The sequence below is a fragment of the Xiphophorus hellerii genome, chromosome 1 (assembly GCF_003331165.1).
Source record: "Xiphophorus hellerii strain 12219 chromosome 1, Xiphophorus_hellerii-4.1, whole genome shotgun sequence".
NCBI lineage: Eukaryota > Metazoa > Chordata > Actinopteri > Cyprinodontiformes > Poeciliidae > Xiphophorus > Xiphophorus hellerii.
In genome coordinates, this window is record NC_045672.1 from 1,127,322 (window position 1) to 1,152,314 (window position 24,993).

Below are 24,993 nucleotides of genomic sequence, written 5' to 3' on the forward strand. Positions count from 1 at the left end.
AGCGATGTGACCCTATCATTTCCTTTTTTTTATCCAAACGTTTATAGTCATCCCTGATCCTCCTCTCAATTCTTTGCATCTCAGAGGAAGCCAGCCCAACATCAGCCATGTTTTATTGACACGTTTTCCATCTGAAAAATATCTTAACGCATTATTGTACAAATTGCTCAATCAATTTGGTGAACTTTTTTCTCATTGATATAGTCTCAGAGTAAATGGATAGTTAATCCTCTGGACGTGATTGTAAGGCTGACATTCTCTATATGTTCCAGCCTTGTTGTGATGGACCGAGCAGTCAAAGGAGAGCCAGGCACAAGTTTAAATTCAAAAATAATTGTTTTTTATTTAACCCAAAACAAAAACTTGGGAAAATAATGAAAAATGATAAGGTTGGGCCCATAAAAGAGGTCAAAGTAACAATTCAACTCATACTGACTCAAACAAACAGGCCTACCTAAATGAGACAAAGGGGAAACTTAAATACTGGCTGATCAGGCCACATAGAAGACACAAAGGGACGAACACACAAAAACCTAACTGAAGTCAACATAGGAAAATCCCATTCCCCCCCTCTTGATGATGAGTAGTGGTATTAACCAATTTGCAGTCTCGGTAGGCTTGCTCCACCCCTTCTCCTCCTCTCTGTTCCCTGAAGGACTGGAGCAGCCGACACTGAGGTAAATCAAAACAAACAAAGGTTAAATCAAGCAAAACATAACAGTGTAAACTAAAAAGTGTGCATTTATTCTAGAACACAGTGTTATGATGTGTTACATTCTAAACAAAAAACAGTTATTCTGCAAATGAAATCCTAGATTTAAAGAAACAATATAGAAGTATGGTGAGATTGTCTAAAATATTATGTGTAGTGTTACCACATTTAAATGCAGCCATCACACTTGTATTCTCAGCTCTGGCAAATCTGAACACTGGAAGTACCAGAGAAAGGTCATTTAACATTTCTACCTTTGGAGCCAGAGATGGGTCGACTGACCCATTGATGGGTCGACAGAGATGGGTCGACTGACCTGAAGGATTTTAGCTAGCAGGCGCTTTTGTTCTGTAAATAAGGCCATTACCTTATAATTACCCTGGTAATGGCCTCAACGCATCTCACAGTTGCACAATTGTTCCTTAGACTTAGACTTAGACTGACTTTATTGTCATTTTGCATGCACAGGGTGTATACAGAACGAAATTTCGTTGCATACGGCTCAGGACAATGTTTGAGGTTCCAATGTGTTGTTGCGCAACACCCCCCCCTTCTGTCTCTACTCTCTCACTCTCGTACTTCCTCTTCTGAGAGGGGAGATGTGCTACCAGCTCTCCTTCTAACGGGTTAATTGAGTTTTCTAAATCTGCTGGGATTTACCCTGTCCAGAACTGAAGTAAACTCTGTTTAAGCTGGTTTCGAGAAACGATTCACCTGATTTTTGACGGCCTACATCCAGGTGTCCCACCCTTCTTCCCCCTGTGAATTAGCCAGACTGAGCAGCCTACAGCCAACTAGTTTCACAGAGCACACCTGTTAACGGTCGCTCGTTCTCTATTTTACAACTTGCATTTGTTATTGAACCAGGTAGGTTTTAGTGACTCGGGCGAGTCCCAAGGATGATGTTTTACATTTGGGCTACCAGCAACTTAAAAACATTTTAAACTTTTTCCTCTCCAGAATCAAACATCACAGCTATTTTACAACCATCAAAGAACTTTAAGGTGACTCATTAACTGAATGTCCACAACATCTTTTAGATTTTCTTTATGCTAAATATTTTATTAGTAAGGCAGTTTTGCAAGGGTCAGTACAGCTTAATTCAGTAGCAGAAATAATCAAATAAGTAAAATCAATCATCTAGTCTATCTTTCCCTACTGCTGACACTGAGAACTAAAAAAGGGAACCTTTGAGAGAGACGGACGGAGTTTGACGTTTCGAACCCCAGACCTGGCCTGATGATGAAGAAGGTGTTGCAGCAGGAGGAAGATGTTGATCGGCGAAGGCAGGGATCTCTGTAGGTCTGATGAGCTTCTTCTCCGCATGGATGGTGAGGTCACACAGGACTTGCAGGAAGGAAGGCACCAGTTCTTCTTCTTTGCCTTTGTTCTTTGTCTTTGCCTTGGTCTTTGTCTTTATCTTCATCTTTGTCTTTGGGGTCTGAACCCAGCCGATGAGAGAAGTGCGATTTGAAGTCACAGGTTGTGGGCCTGACGGGTTGGTCCCCATGCGCAGGACAGTCTTCGGCTCTGTGGCCCCGGCTCTTCTTCAGCTGCAGAGTTCTTTGTCCATCTCGATCTTGGCTCGAAGCTGCCCGGAGGATCCAATTAAAGGTTCCTCTTTTGCACCCACCTTTTATAGGGTTTATCCACCCATTTGGTGCGTTTGCTGTCTGCTTAGACAGATGATCTCATATCCATCACTGTCTTACAGACATTTCCTGATGTCTGTGCTAATGTCTCAGGGTTGCTCAACCTCCTGTGTCCATTGCCTGCACGACATTTTCTCTGAAACGTTTACGTTGTTCAATCTGTTTCTAAATAAAGCGTTGGTCATCTCTGCTCTCCTGTTAGTTCCCCTTTTTCCCTTAATCTTTCACCTTTCACCTACCATCTACCTCCAACATATCAGTGATGTTTAATTGCAGTTACACCTTTTTACACCATGTCAAGTTCAATGTCAAAATCACATTTATATCACATTTATTTTCTTTAGCTTCTCTGATTTAGCATTCATTTATGATTTTATAACCATAACTTATTAATTATACTTATTATAATCTTAATGTGAGTTATTACAGATGTTTTTCTGAAAAGAAACCAAGAATAATCCATGATTCTAATTATTTGATACCAAAGTTACAGTTACTTGTTTTTCTTGTAAGTGTTCCCACAAATGTACGTGTAAATATTATTACAAGTAAACCAATATTAATATAAGTATTTTACTTTGAATCTTATCAAATTACTCAAAATGTTTAGATTTCATTCTTTAAAACTTTCATGCTTTAAAATAAGGAATAGTCTCAGCTATTTTTATATATCTGCAGGCTGGAAACTTACTTCCTCTTTTTCCAGGAAACCTGCTTTTCCTGTTTCATGACTCTCTCTGTCTGACTATGATTTCTTATGATTAGATAGAAAAAAGTAGAATTAAAGCAAAGTTTGCAGGAGACAAAAACAACACACACAACCAGATTTATTTTATTGACACTTAAGTCTACGGTTGGGCCTAGATGTCACTTGAGTGATTCATTTTAAAGATAACTTTATTTATTATTACTGTTAAACTAAAATCTCCAGCATGGGGAAGTGGGATGAGCTCGGATTTTCTTGACAAATGTCGTGAGGTTACTCCAGAGTAAAATAAAATACAGTATAAAATATGAATATAAATCTAAATATAAAATATAAAGTGCAGGACTGACAGTAAAATAGAAGTTATTTAGCTCTGTACATGTGCAAGGTATAAAGTGGAGACCAGTTTTTGAGTGCAGTCCAGTTAAGAGTTCAGCAGTCTGATGGCAAGTGGGAAAAAGCTGTTTCGGAACCTGGTGGACCTGCACCGGATGCTGCGGAACCTCTTTCCAGAGGGCAGCAGGGAGAACAGTCCATGGTGGGGGTGTGAGGGGTCACTGATGATGTTTCGGCCTCGGGACACGCATCCTGCATCGATGGTTGACCTGACACTTCGCCCTTTTGCCTGAGCTGGGTGTGGAAGGTTGTTGCCGAAGCAGTTTCTCCTTGTGTGCCTTCTTCTCACTCACATGAGAGTTACCGAACTCTTTTGCAAGCTCAACCAGGAAGTCCACCCGTCTCTCCTGCACCCCAATGCATGCCTGATAAAGCACATGTGCATTCAGTGCTGCCATGTCAATCATGTTTGCCAGGTTTGCTGACCAGCTGTCACATAGTGATGGAACCTTGGTCACCCCCCGCAAGATAATGACTGAAATAAATGCCATTAGTTCTTGTGAACTAAATAGGTGAAGCAGTCACCTATTTATCCTCCACAGCACAAAAGGCTGCATGCAAATTTGCATGTGCAAAGTCTCCCAGATCTCTTTTGCTTACACTTTTTGCATGTTTTTTTGAGGTGGATCAACACAATTAATTTGGTTAGTTTATTTCTAAACTGTCATTTTAAACCCACTTAGCTTTATTTAAAAGAAAAACATTACTAATTTCTTTTAGAAAAACCTTTGCATATTTCTTGAAACAGATTGTATGTTTTGCAAACTCTATGTACATTTGGCAAAATGACCTGGATAATGCAGCACAACATCATGGATCAGCTGCAAAAGGTCACATCTCTCCAAAAACACTTCATGTATGCTTCAAAACTAAACTGAAGAGCATTACCTACAGAAGATCTGATGTCCTGTAGGTATCATAGATACCATCATAGATCGCACCCACCCCCAACATGGACTATTCACACTCCTACCTTCTGGCCTGACGGTCAATGGCCACATTTACAATTGAAGAAGGGATGCTAATTTGAGCCATCAGAGTAGTCAGTTTGGACTCAGGGTCTTTTGACCCTGTTTCGGGACGTCAGGGGAGAGGTCGAAAACCCTGGTACTCCCATGGCGAGATTATCTGTACACTCCATCTTTAAATCCGACTAAACTCTTCCTTTGAAAGTGACTGTCATAGAATGATCTGTAAAGTTGTAAAACTGTTCTCAACACCACATTTCTTCTAAGGATTTTATCACTTTTTAAACACTATCCTAAAAACACTGTCAGCTGCAATAACCCGGAGGTCACAGTCAATGTAAATTCCTGGCTGGGAGGCTGCGCTGCCTCCACCATCGTCGTAGGTCATCTGTCATGTTGGCAAGGACAGAAAATCAAAGCAGATCTGCTTTCATCTGTACATAATTTTAGGTTTGAACTGGTCTCGATAAATAACAAGTCAGTCGCTCTCAGCATCAGTGGTTTATTCAGTGACAGTTTGAGAATGTCAAACTTCACATTCCCAATGTCAAGTTTGGGACACCAGCTCAAAGGTGCACCACTGAGCTGCACCATTCCAGCTCAGTGGTGCAGTCAAAGTACAGCAGCAACCTCTGAAATTTGAGCAAATGTAGAGAGAATGTAGTCCTCTGAAGATCACATATCCCATTGTTAAGCAAGATGATTTCTAAATGTCTGCAATTATTTTTATTTATTTGGAATTAAAAGTCAGTGTCAGAATTAAAGACTTTCTTTAAATCTCTCTGTTTGGGGTTTTATAATGGAAGTATGTTTCAATCTTAGACTCTGTGCTTCTCTAAAGAAATTAAAAAAAAACCTAAATTTTGAAAATAATTTTCATTTCTTGCTGTAAAAACTTCTCCACTAAATAGTGTTGTCGTTGTCATGACCTGGTAGTGTTTAGTTATAGTCAGTTCACTGATGGGAAAATTATTAGACTTTTGAATATCTGGACAGCTAGTCATTTTTTCAGTGCATGTCTATAAAGGAATAATTTTTTTTACTAAACACAGCAGAGCACATGCTAACAGAACAATAATTTGAGAGTAAAACAGTGAATTTGTTCCCTCTTCAGTTTGCTGTGTGTATGTCTGAGCTCAGCTTGGTTTGAATTGTCTGTTTTACATACACCTTTTTTTACAGTGTATGCTTTACATACATTGTAAAATCATAATTACAGTGTGACAGTGATTTGTTTGAATAATCCAATTTATCCTGCAACAATCTGTGCCGTTGCCGGGCTGCGCTACATGAGCTGTCGAAGGAAATGACAGATGGCATTTCAAGAAATATGTCACCAGGTTGTGTTGCTACATTCTGAAAGTGAATCACTCCAGCTTTACAATCGGCTTTCACTGATGACAGACTCACACAATCCCACTGTTTTCCACAAACCAGACAGATTTTATCTTTAAAAAAGTAACTTTGATCGGATTACTGTTTACTCCTTGAAACGTAACTTAGTTACATTAAAAGTAACTTTTTTAGTTACTCTCATCTAGGGCTGGGGGATAGGAGGAAAATCAAATATCCTGATATATTTTTGCTATCACGATATAAGATATATATCACGATATTCTTAAATGAGCTCCAATGTTATTTTAAACTAGACTCCTTGCAGCATGTCACCCACGCAAGTTCCTGCCGCCATTTCCCTGCTAGACTTAAATGTAAGCTCATATAAAAGGGATGCAGTGTTTTGCTATGAACTGTCTACACTAAGACTAGGTAACAAGGTCAGAAATAAGTTTTAACTAAGAAAAAAACAATAGCGAGGGAGAGGGAAGAAGGTCAGTTGTGCTTGACTTTGACAAACTTATCAAATAGATGTGCTGTGGAATAAGATGTGTTTTGGTTCAGCTTATAAATAAAAATGGCGACCAACACAAAAACTGACAGATCATCAGTAAAGCAGGTGTTTAAATTAGAAAATTTAAACAACCACCGTTGTGTTAGCGTGGCTAATAGCAGCGGTCACTAATCAACTACAGCAATCACTTATTAATAATCGCAAAATACATAACAAGCCTAAAAATATAAAACTGTAAAGAACTGAATGTTCTGCTCTATGTGGGGTTAATGTTTGAGTGTTATTGGTGCTGAATCCTGATACATAAAGTTGCATTGTTGCCAGTTGCTATGGCAGCGAGTCTTTGTCTTTGTCTTTGTAAAGCCGACAGAGAGCGAGAAAAAAAATGAACGAGTAGTTTTGAGGTGTTGTTCCCTTTGCATAGCACTAAATGAATCCTACCTACGTCTCCAGGTTTCACTTTACCAGACTAGTTCTACCACGGCAGCGCGGCTATGAACGACATGTAAAAGAATACTCTCATAGGTGGTGAAATAAATTTGTGGTACAATCTTTTGTGGCAATAGTTTTATAAACATGTTTCGCAAATTACCTCATTTTGTTCGACATCCTCCATATAAAATCTGAACCATTGCCAAATTATTGACCAACGCCGTTTCTCTTCATAAGTAGACTAGTTCATCTGATTCCTCTTCAGTTACCGTCTCATTCACGGCTCGCCTCAAACTCTCGCTGTCACCATGTTGTTTGTTTTCTCTGCCCAGCGTGATTGGTAGAAAATTTTAAGGTTATGAGGGGGAGGGACTAGTGATGCATTCGTAGGGTGTCGGTGAACCATACTCACAGTGAATTTGACACCAAAAGTTTATTATTTGAACGACAATTTATACTCGATGATTGCGATATAGCCATTTAACTATCGTAAATTGAAAATATCGCGATACATTGAGTATACTCGATACATTGAGTATACTCGATACATTGCCCAGCCCTACTTTCAGCAGCTGCTAACAACAATGCTCCACCACCTGTGAAAATTACATTGATCTTTGCCAATATTTAATTACAAGTTATTTTATAATGCTAATATCAACAATGTGTCTCCACTTATATGGTTGAACTGAAGGGGAGATTGTTTAATCTTTAGTAATTTGTGTGTGTTTTTGTGTGTTCCAGTATTGTCTGGAAAACTATAAATAGGTTTTTGGCCCCCTTCCCCCGCCCCAGCGTCCCAGTTGTGCGTTACAGCCCTGCGTTTGGTGTCAGAGCGGTGCTCACAGCGCTCCTCCTGCTGCTCTACAATTCAGATATCCCGTTGCACAGATTTGTGACACTTAATATTATGGTGTTTAGTTGCACAACTTTACGGACACATTCATTCGTAGCTGTTTTCACGTTTATTGCGCTGTTCATATTAGTCTTGTTGTTTGCAATTTTCTGGAGCGCAACGCGAAGCTCGATGTAATTCAGAGGTAATATACAGTATTAACTTGACATTAACAAAGACACAGTGGGACGGATCATCTGGAAAATGATGGACAGGGAGAGTCTGACTAAAACTAACTGGATGTCAGACCAGGGGTGCAACTACATACTTTCTGAGGTGTATGCAAACATGTCATGCCCCCCTCCCCCTTCTCCTCTATGACATAAACTTGTACAACTCATCTTTAATTAATGTATAATGTCATACTTTTCAGAAGGGCCGTAGATGGTGATCACTTTACCGCCTGTCCAGTTCTCGAGTAGGTCAGCCAACCACTCCAGCCATGCCCTGATTTCAGACTTTTTGCTGACTTCGCTGGTTATGAAATCGCAAGCGACAATCTTAGAGGGGCCGACGTTCTAAGATTGTTGTAAGGGGAAAATCATGGCAAAAAATTGTGTAGTGTGAACTATTGTATCAGGTAGTCAGATCTGCCCATCTTCTCTATTTAAATCTAATGATTACTGAAGGGCAACATAGTACACAGACTTCATAATCTGCACTCTTTTGGTTGAATGCAGTATTTATTTCCACTTTGGCTTTATGTACTTTGGCTAAATGTACTTTATTCAAGTACATTTTTTGTTAATGGAGACGGAGAATCCATTTTATTTTTGTTTTTGGTTGTTTTGTTTAACAGTTCCAGTGTTTAGTGTTCTTTTGAAAATAAAGTGTATCTAACTTTGGCAGGAAATCGCATGCTTTATTACGTCATTTCCATTAAATCAGTGTAAAAAGGTCTTCAAACAATATTATATTTTATCGCAATAATTTTTGAGACAATTAATTGCTCAGCAAAATTTGTTATCGTGACAGACCTACTTATTGTTGAGATGTGTGTGATAGGTGTGTCTATCAGACATTTATAACAATACTAAATAAATCGCGTCCCGTATTGGTTCAATACAGGGTGGAGACAACAACAACCACCTGTCATTTTAGGCTAGCTTAAGCTAATCTGAATATTTACAACTCTCTTGTTGATACACTGACATTACTTACCTACTGTCTTTCAACCACTTTGAAAAGCTTTTCTTTGTCTCTCCAACATCTTTATCCCTCCCCCTCTTTCCATTTTCTGTTTTATGCTCCGGAGTTTTTTTCTGCTGCCCCATCTTTATCTCCCTGTTGTCGAGATCATTCCTACAATTCAAATATAAAAGAAAAAAAAACTCACCCAAGCTACTTGTATGGGAAGGGAGAGTGGCTGGCAGGAGGGGAGGGGCGCCTAATCAGTGCTGTTCCTCTGTTATTGATCATTTCATACACAACAGCTGTTAAGTACATAAAATGCTGACTAGAAAAAAATTCGTTGCATATAGTGCATACCCACTTTTTGCGCCACTGATCACTGACCTCATGACCTCATTCACCTCTTGACTTTGGTGTTCTCCACTAAGTCATATGGTCAAAAAGCATTATATATTAGTTGTAAAAATTACAGATCTTAATATAATTTTAATACAATTTAAAAAAAAAAAATGTTTAAAAAATATTGCTTGGGATTAAGTAGCTGTTCCCTCACTAACACCTAATATTAGACCAATCTGTTGCCTTAACCTGTCTGTCCTGATTCATCTTCTCTTCTTTCTCTCCATCCTCACAACTGAATAGCATTCATTTTGTGTTAGGTTTAAAAAATACAACAGTCAAACCACATAAAAATGAAACTTTAATTTAAATGATGTCCTTGTTGGATAACTGTTACTGACTGGATACTGCATCTGATCTGACTTGTGCATGTACAGTACATATGTGTGAATAAATTGCAGCCTAGAGATCAATTAAAAAAGAATGAAACAAAAATTAGGGCAATATCTATTTTATCATTTAATATATAAGTGAGCCAAAGAGCCATTTCCGCCAGCCTCTAGAAACGCCTATGGGCTGCAGGTCTGAGGCATTTTGTTAACATGTTTTCCTTCATTCTTATAGCTCGATGGGAAGTCAGGTTACCTAAACTGGCAACCCACATTAATAAAATAATAGTGAAATAACATTGACCACATGAAACTATTTATAAAAGATATCAACATTTTTCATACACAGAAAGCCCTAGCAAACTAATTTAGAAAAAATAAACAGTTTCTCTTCACAATATTTATTTATTTACCATTAATCTATTAGTATGATTTGTTCTTTAAATTGCCCTCTAGATTTTTTGGTCTCAGGAGGTGATTGAGGGATGAAGAGACATTGATGTCTGGTCCTTCTAGGTTCTGACAGGTCTGCAGTGTTCCTCTCCTGACCCATTCTGTCAGATATCTCTCCATGCGTCACTGAATATCGCCGTCACATTCTCTTTTTAAATCACCCCTTTTTAACTTCACTGAAATTGTTCAGCCTGGAATGTCTGGCCACTCACGTCTGTATTTTTTCCAGAGGTTTTGCTTCAAAAGACAATGTAGTATCGGTGAACATTTTAAAAAGATGCGGGGGGCGTGCTGTGGTAGCATAGGGGTTAGTGTGACCCATATTTGGAGGCCTTGAGTCCTCGACGCTGCCGTCGTGGGTTCGACTCCTGGACCCGACGATATTTGCCACATGTCTTCCCCCCTCTCCTTCCCCGTTTCCTGTCAGCCTACTGTCATATGGGACACTCGAGCCCACAAAAGACCCCCTGGAGGGGTAAAAAAAAAAGAAAGAAAGGATGCGGGTTGAGAGCAGCTTACCTGTGTAGTGCCATCTCTAGGCAACTGTGACGAGCATCCAGGGGTCCTATTAATGTCCCGCCATGACAATTTAGCTGATCTTAATATATCATGTGTTATGTTTTGGTCATTATTGTTGAAATCTGTGTGACAGGTCTGTCTATCAGACATGTATAGAAATATCGTACAAATTGTGCCCGGTATTGGTTCAATACGGGACACAACAATTAACAGCCTCTAGTGCAGCGCCCCTATGCGTTGCATACAGCGTATACCCATTGATAACTGTCACATAGAAACGGTGGTCACTCCTCAAGACGCGTAGAGGAAATACAATTAAATTACAAAAGAAAATAGTAACGCACAGTAACGCAGAGTGATTTCAATAAGTAACTGTAGTCTGACTACTAGATTTGAAATAGCAACTCGTTAGATTACTCTTTACTGAAAAAAGTGGCCCGACGTCAGTAACGCATTACTAAGTACTGACATCACTGTCAGAGACGTTACTGTGCTGCACTCATGGGGGCTTAATAGTCTATTGTTCACTACCATCTCTGCGTTTGCTTAAAGATGGGATTGTTTTGATTGAAATTTACATTTCTCTCTGCATCTCAAAGTTGTTCTTTGCCTTTCGCATTACTACTTAAAGCTGCACTGTAACTTTTACAAAAATATTTTTCCATATTTGTTAAAACTGTCAATATGTGTGACAGTATAGTATGAAATCTGTGCAAAAAATCTATCTCCTCCAATCAGAGCCAGGAAAAGGGGCTTAGTGCTGTCAATCATGCTCGATGGGCCAGTGGGAAACAACTTACTGGTTCAGGAAACTGTATCCGCTGTCATCGGTGGCCATGCTAAATAGCGTTAGCATTCATGGCAGGCTATGTTATGATGAACTAGCTCTAGCGTAACAGAGAGCAAGGGGTGAACAGTGCGTACAGGAGATTGATTGACAGCGCTAAGACCCTCCTTCAGGCTCTGATTGGTTGTTTCTGCAGTTATTCCTAGAAGAAGACAAAGCAAAGACATGATGATAATTTTAACAAATATCAAAAACATTTTCTATATAAGTTACATCTTCACTGTTAAGTGCCTCAAGTCTATTTTCAGCAGCTTCCCTCTGCAGAGCCTTTTATCATTTACCTTTGCAGTTTGGCAACATATCTATGTAAAGCAACCTCCTTCATATGTTCTGAATGAAAGGACAGACCTGAATTACACTGTTAGCAGGGCATGCATGTACTGGGGTGTTTTCTATTTAAAAGCTGCCCTTGGCAATGTCACACAAGCGTTGCCTATAAATTTCACAAACATAACTAAACCAGAAGGACCTAGAAGTCCTGAAAAGTGAAACTATTCATGGAGCAGTTCTGCAGCTAGCTGGAGAACCAACATTTGGGGCAACCAGAGCACATCTCTGTTACCAGCAGTGTTGTGCTGCTTGCTCCTCTTTCTCTGCAACCCCACTGGTTGCTTGTGATTGTATAATGATGGTGCTTGAAGTAGCTTCGGGGATCGTCAAAGCTGAACACAGAGCTGATTGGAATATGCCGAGCTTTTTCAGGAGGACGATGCTGCCTGACTGGATGTTAACATGCATACAAAAGAGATGATCATATAAAACTTACTGCGTCTGTATGGAAGTCCTCTGTTCCATACAGGAGCCTGCTCTGGCTGCAGGCGGGACAGAGCAGCTGCAAGGCCAAACAGAGGTCAAACAAAGGTCAAACGAAGTCAAGCATGCAGATGGTGACCTGCTTGGTAGACAGCATCCATCCATCCATCCATCCATCCCTCCCTCCCTGGTTGTTTGCCATCCAACAATCCCTGGAGATTTGCAGATTCTCAATTTCAAGGTGTCAAATTACAAAGTTGAATTTCTTGATACATAGAGCAGTTTTATAACAAATGAAGGTAACATAATACATAATACTGCCACTTTAAAGAAGGATTCCTTTAAAAAATGCCGAGCTCACAACATTAAGCTGTTTTCTCCTCTGCTGGATTTGCAGAGCTGCATTAGATCACAGCGGACGTCAGGAAGCATGTAGCACCGGGTCAGTCAAACAGATGTTTGACAGATGTCAGGCTCACCTGGAGTCCTGTTTCACCATACCTGCTGCGCCGCACACATCAAGTGGTGCTACGGTAATGAGATGCGTTTGGCTGCAGCTGCTTGACAAGTATATGTCGAGTGGGTGAGGTCATCCTGTGTCGCACAGGCAGAGCTGTGAGATTAGAGCAGATTAAAAGGAAAAGTTAAGTCTTTAATGCTGAAGTTAAAACTAAAGCAGCAGTAGGAGATTAGTCTGTATGCACTAAATGGATTTACATTTATAGAACTGGTTTCTTTTCACAGTCTTTAATATGAAGTGTAAAGCAGTACCATCGCAGATTTAGCATGATATTCTACTCCAAGGCTGATTATTAAACAATTTTTTTTAATAAATATTAGAATATTCCCAACATTTGGCTCAGCTTCTCGAGCTGAGATGCTGTCTTTAGATTCAGTTGCATATGAAATGATAAAAAAAGATTTAAATAAGCAAAGGAGGGAATTTTTCTGCCATGTTCTGGACTTACTGGAATAAAAAGTCTCTTAAAATTAAATTTCCTTGAATCTGTGAGGAAATATGTGAATTCTCTATTCTGAAGATCTACAGGAGATTTCAGACCATCAGCTGAACATTTTCCGTCCATCACTTAGAAGAAAAAGTTAATTTGATCAGATGTAAACAGGGACTTCCAATTTGTTTTCCTTAATCAGGTCTGATAGAGAACGTTTCACTGCAAAAACAAAATCTTAAAGTATTTTTTAAATCTGGTTTCTAGTGCAAATATTCTCAGTTTACTTGAAATAAGACAAAACTGACAAAGATACAGGAGCTTGTTCTAATATAATTAGAATATAATACAATATAATTCCTTAATATTGATGAAAAATTATTAGTTCCACTGGCAGACTATTTCACTAAGATATATGTCCGATATTATATCTGTCATGTTGGTTTCTATTTGTCTCGCCCACATGCAGAACACCACACTGGAGAAACGGAATCAGTAAAAATAAGTTTATTTCTTTATGCACAGAGTAATCTGCTGGGATTGGTCCGGGTAGAGGGGGAAAGTCTCTTGGAGCGGTCGAAGCTCTATGAGAAACAACGAAGTATGGGTGAGTTCACAGACGGTGGGAAAAGGGAGTGAAAACAGCAACAAATGGGTAGATCTTACTTGTATGGGTGAGAATATTCGGTCCGGGAGGAGTAGTCCATGGGTTCGGGTTTCTTTATCTCTTTGTGAGTCCAAGTTCCAGGTTCTGGGCAGATAATAATCGAGTGGTTCCGTGATGGAGCGGTGGAGAGCGGGCAGGTAAGTTCGGGCAGGCCGGTGACAAGGGAGCCATTCGGCTACCAGTCGGAGGCAAACCAGGGAAGACTTGAGATCCAACGGGGAGGTTTTGCAGACGGGACTCGGGCAGTGGGTACTGTCCACGGCGTCACGAGGGAAAGAATCCGGAAGGGAAACCAGACTAGATCGTCACTGGGAGATCCACGGCGTCTCGAAAGGGAGCACCTGAAGGCGAGATACAAAGAAAACACGAGAGGAGTCACTCGGAGGAAAAAACCTCTGAGGGAACACTGAGACAAGCTCTGGGGGCTCAGAAATACCATTGCTGGCAAACACTCTGGTGACGAAGTACTGGCAGCCCTCTCCTCTTGTACTCTCGGCCTGATGAGATGATGAAAACCTGGTGTGGAGGAAAATCCACCAGTCTCCAGAGAGAAGGTGAATCTGACGCCATCTAGTGGCTGAAGGTTGAGTAAACAAAAGAAAACAAAACCCACAAAGAAACCCAGGAACCCCCCGCTCCACAACAATATCTGCCAATGAAAACTATGTTTTTTTAACCAATATTAAGGAACTTTGACTCAAAAAAAGTTCCTGTATTATGTTGAACATTTTCTTGTAAATTGATTTACTTTTTTTCCAAATGTTCTAAGATAGGCCTACTGACACTAAACTAGAGAAAAATACTTAATTTAGTGTTTTTGAATTGGTGCTAGAGAACATTAGATGATTTATAGAGATGGTTGAAGCAGATTATCAAAATGAACTGAAAGCATTGTTCTTAAGACATTACTGATATTTTAGGAGTTTTTATTTTTATTTTTTACCTTGGTTAATTCTTTTATTGTCATTTTGTAGCGTGTGGTATGAATAAAATGTCATTATTACCATACTAAATATTGTATATCTGAAGCTGTGAACCATAAGAAAAATGATGATTATCAGTTACATTATGTTTGGTGTAATATGAGACACATCGTGGCTGGTCATTGTTGATGAAAAGATGGATAGAAATAAAGCAGGACATCCTGAAAAAATGTGTTAAAGTTCACACCATTGGGTCTGGGATGGAGGGTCAACTGCAGCAAAACTGGCTCCACAAGCAACGTATCAGCTAAAAAGGAGTTAAATACAAAAACACTTTAGATTTTTTTAATAAAAATATCTGGAAAGACATGTATTTAACTAGGCCATCATAATTATGTACAGCTTTGTGTTCTGTAAAGTCCTAATGAAATTGATTTTGTCAGTTGTAACATCAAAATGTCTACAGAAGCTCGAGGGGTGTGAATACTTTGCAGGGCATTGCATTTGTATTGCATTTGTGTTCAAAAAGATGAAATATTCCTCCACCTTTTTAAGTTTGCTGAACTTTTGGGGTTTTATTGAGAAGTTTAATTGGGATTTTTAGCTGCATGTCCCGAATGCTGTTCAGGTAATGAGCAAAGTTATTATCAGCTGCAGAAAACTTTTTTCTTCCTGGCATCACCTGGAGGCATCATGTCATCAGTGCTGTCAGAGAGGAGAAGCTGCTGCTTTCACTTAATTGAAGCTTCATGTCTGAAAGCAGCTGAGAGAAGTGCTGTTAATTTTCTGTTGTAGCTATAAAGACAAAGTGCTTCATGATTTGAATAGGCCAGAGCAAGAACACTGAGACTATAGAATGTTGTCCATCTGTTGACAACATTTGTGATTTATGGGATAAACTGTCTTTCCTAACTGAGAAACATAATATTTATTTTAATATTAATATATTTGGTGAGAAATACAATATTTTAAAAATGGAACCGTGTAAAGACATCAAAGACTATAACTCATTCTAGTGTATGAATTAAACATTAGGGCTGCAACTAACAATTATTTTAGTAATTTATCATATTAATTATTTGGATGATTAATCGATTTATCAGATTAAAAAATATTTTAAACCCATTTATCATGGTTAAATAAGTACCTTGCTGGTTTTTGTTAACATTTCCACATAAAATCAATCCAGCTAAAAAAATAAATAAATACTCAATTACTCAATGATCATAATATTCATTTGTTGCAACATCAGAGTTTACAAAAGTGTCAAATGGAGGGCAGTGTTTAACACCACTGGCCCCCCTCTGATCACGTTTTACAATTTGATAATCACAGATCAATTTAGACTGATTACTTGCACCGTGAATATTTCAAATATTTCCCTCTGTGTTTTAAAGAGTGCATAAAAGATTTACTGAGTTCATATCTGATGCTGTGCATGCTAATGTGATTGTCATGCTATCTAAAGCGCTGCTTCGTTGGCGGCACTCTTTTTTCAGCGGAGAAGTGAAAGATGCAGTGAAGAGAATCACTTATGCCTCATATTGTGTGGCAGGGTTGTGATTAGAGCCTGATTAGAAACCGGTTTAGAATCAATGCCATGATCTCTGGACCGAGCCGACACAGCGGGACTCCGCTCCGTAGCTGTGTCATAATGAGGAGTAATACCAAACTAAGTTTATTGAAATTAATAATTAACAGCTCATGATCTAAAAGAGGGCAAATTTTTAATAAGTTTTGAGACAGAATCCTATTTTGCAGCGTCGCTCCTTGCTGTAAAACATAGTAAAACATCACTTTCATCCTTAGCAGCCCACAAGTAATTACATTCTTTAAAGGGAGATTGTTTTAATATGGAAGTGGAGTCGGTGTCATACTTCATTCACTGCACCCTGTCATATAATTTCATGGCAGGCTGCCATAAAATTCTCCCTGAGGAGAAGCAGAGCATTTCACACACAAGGTCCCAGTCTGGTTCCAGTTGTACTGGAGCTGTGATCAGCAGCGTTTAATGGGATTGCCTATTAAATCTGATCAAAGTATTTTGTCAGTGCGGCTGGACTGGCCTAATTAAAGAGGAAAACTTGAAAACTGAAAACCTAGAATGGATGGAATGTTTTATTGAGTGTATAAAAGTTGATGCTACTGATAATAAATGTTTTTTTCTTTGTTCCTTTTCAGGGAATTAAAGTGTTTAGAGTTGAATAATTGCATCATGCCCACCAGGCCTAAATTCTGTGCTGAACATGGTGAAAGAGTCAGGCAGTCTGTTCAGGAACATATATTATGATATTTCTATGCTTATACTTTGATGGTCTGTAATGTGATCACAGCACATATACTGTATGTGTAGCACAGATTTACCTTCTTCTAAAAGCTTCACATCTTCAACCACTGTATCGTGTTAGCTATATGAATAGCTGATATAGGTTCCATTTCAATGCTAGATCACATAAGTGCAGAGAAAAGAGCTGTAAGACATTCAGAAATCATGTGGTTATTATGTCAGATACCATGACAACATCAAAATCACATTATCTCTCATTCTCATCTGTTGCTGCGGTGTTTCCTCGACTCTCTGTGACCTTTACCTTTTTGGGAACGTCTGTGTAAGGCGTAGGAATCTACTGACTTCACCCAAGGAGATGAATGTATTATTAACATCCTCGACTCATAGGAGATAATAGCCAACAATTATTGCAACAATCTTTTTCATTTCTTTAAAATGCAAATGTGATGATGTTATTTTTGCAGTTTGAAAATCAAAGCTCTGGACAGTAGAATGGCCTTGCCAGTGTGAGTGACTGATTTACTAGAACAAATTTGTATCCAATCATGTTGAAGAAATTACACTAAGCATTCTGTTGGGGTTAACTTGTCAGATTATTTTCAATGTAGCTTTGAAAATAGCAACCTTCAACCAATTGTTAAATATACTTCATTTAAGGCCACATTTTGATGTTAAAAGGTTTTTATATTTATTTATCATATTAATTTAAATAAAGGCTCATAACAAGCAGAGCATAATTAATTAATAATGGCTTTGATTTGATCCTGGTGTGTTGAAGTGGTTCAGTTCAGTAGCTGGAGATATTTGAATATGTTGTGACTTTTGGAGCAGCCAGTAGCCATTTCCTGAATGAAGAGAAAACGAAATTGTATTTTCTGTCCTGTTTCACTTTTTGGTTTTTTGGTCTAAGTTCAGGTGCACTGTATACTGAAAGTGCTTTGACATGTTCAACTAGCAAAGATCAGAATAACTGGTTGCATCAAGCCACAGTTAGCATTAGTATTCAGTGTTGCAATGTTCCTGGTCTTTTTTTTGGACAGATTTAGAAAACGTCTCTGCATTTTCGCTAAGATTTTCCAAATTTCCACTGTGACATATAATGCTTGGACATTTTCAGTGAGTCTCAAAGGCACGACAAGCCAACATTAGCATTTGCATTGTTTAATTCAGATCATATGGATTTATGGCGGTAAAAGGGAAAAATAGCACAGAAAAACCTGTTGAAGAATAATCCAAAAACACTCATATTCTTCTTTTTTCTTGCTCTGTGTTGGCTAAGCTCTGTACAGACTCATTGCCATAGCAACTGACTGACAACTACTCTACTAATGTATCAGGATTCAACACCAAAAAACACTAAAACATTTCCCACGTAAAGAACAAAAGATTCAGTCCATTACTGTTTTATGTTTTCAGGCTTGATGTTTATTTTGAGATTATTAATAAGTGATCATCTGAAAACAACTCATTTAAACACCTGCTCTGCTGATGATCTGTGAGAGTTGGTGTGTGGGTCACCTTTTTTTTAAAAATAATAACCAAAACACATCAAATTCTGCAGTACTTCACAGTCAAGCTAGCTTAACTGACCTTCGCTCTCCCTGACTATTGTTTTTTATTAAAACTTGTTTCTGACTTTCTTATCTAGTTGTGGTAGTCTTGACAATTAGTAGCACATCACTGCATTCTTTTTTCTTTTATCATGTGTACATTTAAGATTTAGATTTAAGATTTATATTGAGACCTTGACAGATAAGCTAACGGGGAGCTGGAGGGCGTAACGTCACTTTGCAAAGTGTCTCTAGACATTCCTCATTGTCTTGTGTATGTTTTCCTCCCGTGTGCCAAGTCTGTGCAGAAATTTTGTTCTCAGTCATCCTCTTGACTCTGGGGTAAGGTCATCAGACCACTACGTTTCTCTCATAGCTAGCCTCTGTACTCTCCATCAACTTCTTGTTGCCTTTTGTGTCAGTTTTGACGGCATCCAGAGCCCAGCGGTAGCGTCTGCCGCCATCTTTCACTTGCTGCTGCAGCTGTATGTGCATTTAATCATGTGAAATAGAGTCAAGGCCAAGTGTCTCAGAGCTGCTGAGTGACAGAAACCCACTGCCACATAAATTAACTCCTGTACATATGATGGAGTGCTAGCCATGGCTCAGTATGAGGGGCCTTTTAGGACAAAAACTGTTTTGTCTCTCACACACTACTAAAGACTCACCCACCCACACAAAATATTAAAACTGCACATATATACTATTAAAATGTCACACCTACATACAATTTTCCTCTCACATGCATAGACAAAATAGTAAAATTGCGCATATACACTAATAAATTATCACACACACACATACACGCCTTCCCTCTCACACACACAAAATACAAAAATTGCACATATACACTTCTAAAATATCACACGCATACATCCCTTCTCACACACACACAAAATACTAAAATTGTGCATATACACTACTAAAATATCACGCACGCATATAGTTTTTCTTTCACACACACAAAATACTAAAATTGCGCATATACACTATTAAATTATCACACACACACACCCCTACACACAAAGCATACAGACATATTATTTTGAATGATAGGTTGAAAATGTATGTGTTTATGAACTAACGCTAGGCTGAATGAATGGGGATGAGATTTGTATTTTTCTGTGTGAGAGATTCGTATTTGTCTGTGTGAGATACACATTTTTTCTATGTGTGAAAGTTGTCACGGAAGTGGCATCATTTGGAGATCAGATCACGCATGCGTTGATAGGGTACCACAGTGAAGCTAACGTCACTGTGGTACCCTAACCCTACCCTAAGTGGATATTGGCACTCCACGGTGTAAGCGGCGTTTAGCTCAAGGTTGAGCTCCCTCCTCATGGTCTAGGGCTCTAACGCCGCTTCTCAGGCTCACTTACTTAGAGCCTAAGTGAACCTACGAGCACTTGAGGGGGAGTGATAGAGAACGGCTGGCCGAAATTAGCGTTCATAAATCGGATCAACCTTGAGCATTCATTCATTCAGCCTAGTGTAGCCGCACTCATCCGACTCATCTGTTGTACATGTACTCTGCGTTGTGTGTAATCGGCAAAGGGAACCAGGAGACGAGGACACCGAGGTGTATTGCAGCAGTAGGGCAGATTTATTCTGTTTAAAACAAAAATGCATCAGCACTCCAATTCTTGGGCTCTGGCCTTCCCACACACACCTCTCCCCAGCGCAGCTTGGCGCGAACTCCGGACTGTGGTAAAACCAACCAAAATTCTCTGACATTCACAAATAATAAAGTAAAATGTCAAGACAATTAAAATAAGACCCAAACAAAAATAATCTGCCCACTAGTTACAATATTTTATAATTCAAACTGAAAATATACAAAATACATTAATCTAACATTCAGATAACATTTTGAAGCAACTCACATACCTGTTTAAAACAAAAATGCATCAGCACTCCAGTTCTTGGGCTCTGGCCTTCCCACACACACCTTAACAAATCAAAAGAACAAAAATGACCACATTGGCACGGTAAACTCAATAAATGTCCTTAACGTGGGAATTAAGTGCCCAGTACAGTGCTGCGCTAAACATAAAACAGTTGGGGAACAACATATAAAAACTTGCGAGTTTGGCAAAAATACTTTTAAGGACATTTTGAATACTTCAACAGACAAACAGAAGACAACTTTGTACGCTTACCTCTCCCCAGCGCAGCTTGGCGCGAACTGAGGAGGGCAGCGCGAACACACAGGATATGACAAGGAGACAGGAAACAAGAAAATAAAAGCTTCTCCGCCAAAATAAAATACAATTCAAAAACTAAGAAAAAACAAATATACACAGGTAATGAGGATGGATTTGAGGTGAAATATAAACAGTTTTACACACTTGCTACACTAGCGTCACACACACACATACATTTTCGACCTATTATTGGGGCCTGCCATGCAAAGCAATGGCAGGAACCTATTACTATTGTCGGAGAGAAGCGTCTCTTTAATATTCTTCTTCTTTATTTTTCTTCCGTCACCGTTAATGCGGCTCATACCGCTGGGTGCACACCTACAAATGAGGTATCAAAACGTGCAGAAAATTCACGCCATTGGAGCTATTATTTTTGGTGGGATTTGGGGTTAACGTGGCGACATAATTCGCAAAAAACTACGAAAAAAACCCCATTATAAGTCAATGGGAAAAATCCTGGAAATACCCTATTTTTGAGGATTTTCTGTGTCGTCACAAATTCACCTAGAAATGCCATTCAAATTTCATTTTGTAGATACGTCTGTGATCTCTTCGAAAGTGAAGACGGCTCGTCAATACCAGTTACGGTTTGTCCACAATTTGCTTCTAAGCGACCCAAAGTTTCTCATTTTTCCGAAAATTACAGTGCTTCTCTGATTGATTAGAGTGAGAGATGAAGACAACTTTTTCAACCCAAATCATTTTTGAAATCACCATCACGCCCACAAATATCGCACGATTGGTATCAAAATCGGTCCTGACATTGATACGCCTGTCTGCTCCGGTAAAATGTTTTTCGAAATTTATCTAGACCGTACGCTTTTCTGTCACGGTGCTTCAGAGCAAAGTCATGCGACAGGATTTTCTGAGGCTCTCAGGCTCTTTCACTAACACTTCACACCTTGGTGTGAAACTTATTTAACATAGCAACGGAACTCAAGAGGCTATTGGCTGGTGGTTAGGACTACAAATACGCATCACTGTAGTTCTATATATAGTGGAATACTCAGTTGAAACAGAGGTTTACTGAACTGGCCTTTAGAACTACGTGCTGCTATGGGCTGTATATAACGGATTTAACTCAGTAACTGTTACACGTGGGATTAGTTTGGAACTTTAAAATTAAGCTTACTGAAAATTTCAAAATAAAAGCCTTGAATATTTTTACATGACATAATTCCTCTTTTTGGCTTTATGTGACTTTTTCATCCAAAGCACTGTTACACATGGTATTAGTTTGGCCCTTTGAAATGAAGCATACTGAAAATTTCAAAATAAAAGCCTTGAGAATTTTTACATGAGATTATTGCTGTTTTGAGCATTATATAACTGATTTAACCCAATGACTCTTACACATGGGATTAGTTTGGCCCTTTGAAATGAAGTTTAACAAAAATTCCAAAATAAAAGCCTTGAATATTTTTACATCAACTACTTGCGTTTTCAGCATTATATAACTGATTTAACCCAATGACTCTTACACATGGGATTAGTTTGGCCCCTTGAAATGAAGTTTAACAAAAATTCCAAAATAAAAGCCTTTAATATTTTTACATCAACTACTTGCGTTTTCAGCATTATATAACTGATTTAACCCAATGACTCTTACACATGGTATTAGTTTGGCCCTTTGAAATGAAGTTTAACAAAAATTCCAAAATAAAAGCCTTTAATATTTTTACATCAACTACTTGCGTTTTCAGCATTATATAACTGATTTAACCCAATGACTCTTACACATGGTATTAGTTTGGCCCTTTGAAATGAAGTTTAACAAAAATTCCAAAATAAAAGCCTTTAATATTTTTACATCAACTACTTGCGTTTTCAGCATTATATAACTGATTTAACCCAATGACTCTTACACATGGGATTAGTTTGGCCCTTTGAAATGAAGTTTAACAAAAATTTCAAAATAAAAGCCTTGAATATTTTTACATCATGTAATTGCTCTTTTTGGCTTTATTTGACCTTTTCATCCAAAGCACTGTAACACATGGGATTAGTTTGGAACTTTAAAATTAAGCATACTGAAAATTTCAAAATAAAAGCCTTGAATATTTTTACATCATGTAATTGCTCTTTTTGGCTTTATTTGACTTTTTCATCCAAAGCACTGTTACACATGGTATTAGTTTGGCCCTTTGAAATGAAGCATACTGAAAATTTCAAAATAAAAGCCTTGAGAATTTTTACATGAGATTATTGCTGTTTTGAGCATTATATAACTGATTTAACCCAATGACTCTTACACATGGGATTAGTTTGGCCCTTTGAAATGAAGTTTAACAAAAATTCCAAAATAAAAGCCTTGAATATTTTTACATCAACTACTTGCGTTTTCAGCATTATATAACTGATTTAACCCAATGACTCTTACACATGGGATTAGTTTGGCCCCTTGAAATGAAGTTTAACAAAAATTCCAAAATAAAAGCCTTTAATATTTTTACATCAACTACTTGCGTTTTCAGCATTATATAACTGATTTAACCCAATGACTCTTACACATGGTATTAGTTTGGCCCTTTGAAATGAAGTTTAACAAAAATTCCAAAATAAAAGCCTTTAATATTTTTACATCAACTACTTGCGTTTTCAGCATTATATAACTGATTTAACCCAATGACTCTTACACATGGTATTAGTTTGGCCCTTTGAAATGAAGTTTAACAAAAATTCCAAAATAAAAGCCTTTAATATTTTTACATCAACTACTTGCGTTTTCAGCATTATATAACTGATTTAACCCAATGACTCTTACACATGGGATTAGTTTGGCCCTTTGAAATGAAGTTTAACAAAAATTTCAAAATAAAAGCCTTGAATATTTTTACATCATGTAATTGCTCTTTTTGGCTTTATTTGACCTTTTCATCCAAAGCACTGTAACACATGGGATTAGTTTGGAACTTTAAAATTAAGCATACTGAAAATTTCAAAATAAAAGCCTTGAATATTTTTACATGACGTAATTGCTCTTTTTGGCTTTATTTGACCTTTTCATCCAAAGCACTGTTACACATGGTATTAGTTTGGCCCTTTGAAATGAAGCATACTGAAAATTTCAAAATAAAAGCCTTGAGAATTTTTACATGACATTATTGCTGTTTTGAGCATTATATAAATGATTTTATCCAATGACTGTTGTTCATGGGATTAGGTTGGCCCTTTGAAATGAAGTTTAACAAAAGTTCCAAAATAAAAGCCTTGAATATTTTTACATCAACTACTTGCGTTTTGAGCATTATATAACTGATTTTATCCAATGACTGTTATTCATGGGATTAGGTTGGCCCTTTGAAATGAAGTTTAACAAAAATTCCAAAATAAAAGCCTTTAATATTTTTACATCAACTACTTGCGTTTTGAGCATTATATAACTATTTTAACCCAAGGACTATTACGCATGGGATTAGTTTGGCCCTTTGAAATGAAGTTTAACAAAACTTCCAAAATAAATGCCTTGACAAAATTTTAAATCGTACTGAATGGTGCACGTCCGCCTCACTTAACGTTCTTGTGGTTCTCCGCGTGCCACTGATTACGTTGCGGCGTTCTTTAGCGTCGACGCCAATTTGTGGCGTGACGACGCCTGGCCCAAACCCGACGGGCGCGCCTTGGCAGGCCCCGGCTAAATTTCTTCCGAAATTTTCTAGTTCAGAATATAATGTCTTTATGCTTTGTGTGTATGTGTGTGATAATTTAGTAGTGTATATGTGCAATTTTAGCCGTGTGTGTGCGAGAGAGAGAAAAAATGCATGCGCTTGCAATTTTTTACTAGTTTATATATGCAATCTTAGTCTTTTATGTATGTGTGTGAGAAAAAAAATAGTATGCGTTTGTGATATTTTAGTAGTGTATATGCTCAATTTTAGTATTTTGTGTGTGTGTGAGAAAAATTGTATGTGTGTAACATTTTAATATATACGTAATGCATACGTATATGCAATTTCAATATTTTGTGTGTGTGTGTGTATGAGTAATTTTGTTTACTGAGACTTCGTAATTCATTGGGGCCTGCCCATAGCAATGCATAAGGAGAGCAGTACTGACTTGCGAAGCAAGTCAGTACTGCCTCCATGCATTGCATGGCAGGCACCTATTATTCTACACCCAATAGAATGTCTCTTTATTGGGGCCTGCCCATAGCAATGCATAGGGATGTAATCCCTATGCATTGCATGGCAGGCACCTATTGTTCTACACCTCAAAATAACTGCCGCTTCCTACTACCGTTAATGCGGCTCGTACCGCTGCATGCCCCCTCACAATATATATATCAAAACGTGAGGCTCAATCCCGTGAGGGGAGCTATTACTTTTGTTGGCATTTTGAGTAACTGTGGCGACATAATTAACAAAAAAC

At 38.3% G+C, this 24,993-nt stretch overlaps 1 protein-coding gene and 1 long non-coding RNA gene across 12 annotated transcripts in view; one reads left to right on the forward strand and one right to left on the reverse strand.

The window, feature by feature from the left end:
- Positions 1 to 24,993, forward strand: part of tafa5l (TAFA chemokine like family member 5, like) — a 135,776-nt gene that overhangs the window by 21,232 nt on the left and 89,551 nt on the right. The gene's annotated exons all lie outside the window — the stretch shown is intronic.
- LOC116720121 (uncharacterized) lies at positions 318 to 15,370 on the reverse strand. 6 transcript variants are annotated; one of them, XR_004339322.1, is made up of 7 exons: positions 14,095 to 15,370; positions 13,658 to 13,999; positions 13,515 to 13,575; positions 12,543 to 12,654; positions 12,055 to 12,120; positions 6,876 to 7,015; positions 318 to 672 (listed from the first exon to the last, which is right to left on the reverse strand). It is a non-coding gene; the product is annotated as an uncharacterized LOC116720121 (long non-coding RNA). The 6 variants fall into 6 exon arrangements; XR_004339323.1 differs by having other exon boundaries at positions 12,521 to 12,654; XR_004339318.1 differs by having other exon boundaries at positions 12,055 to 12,654.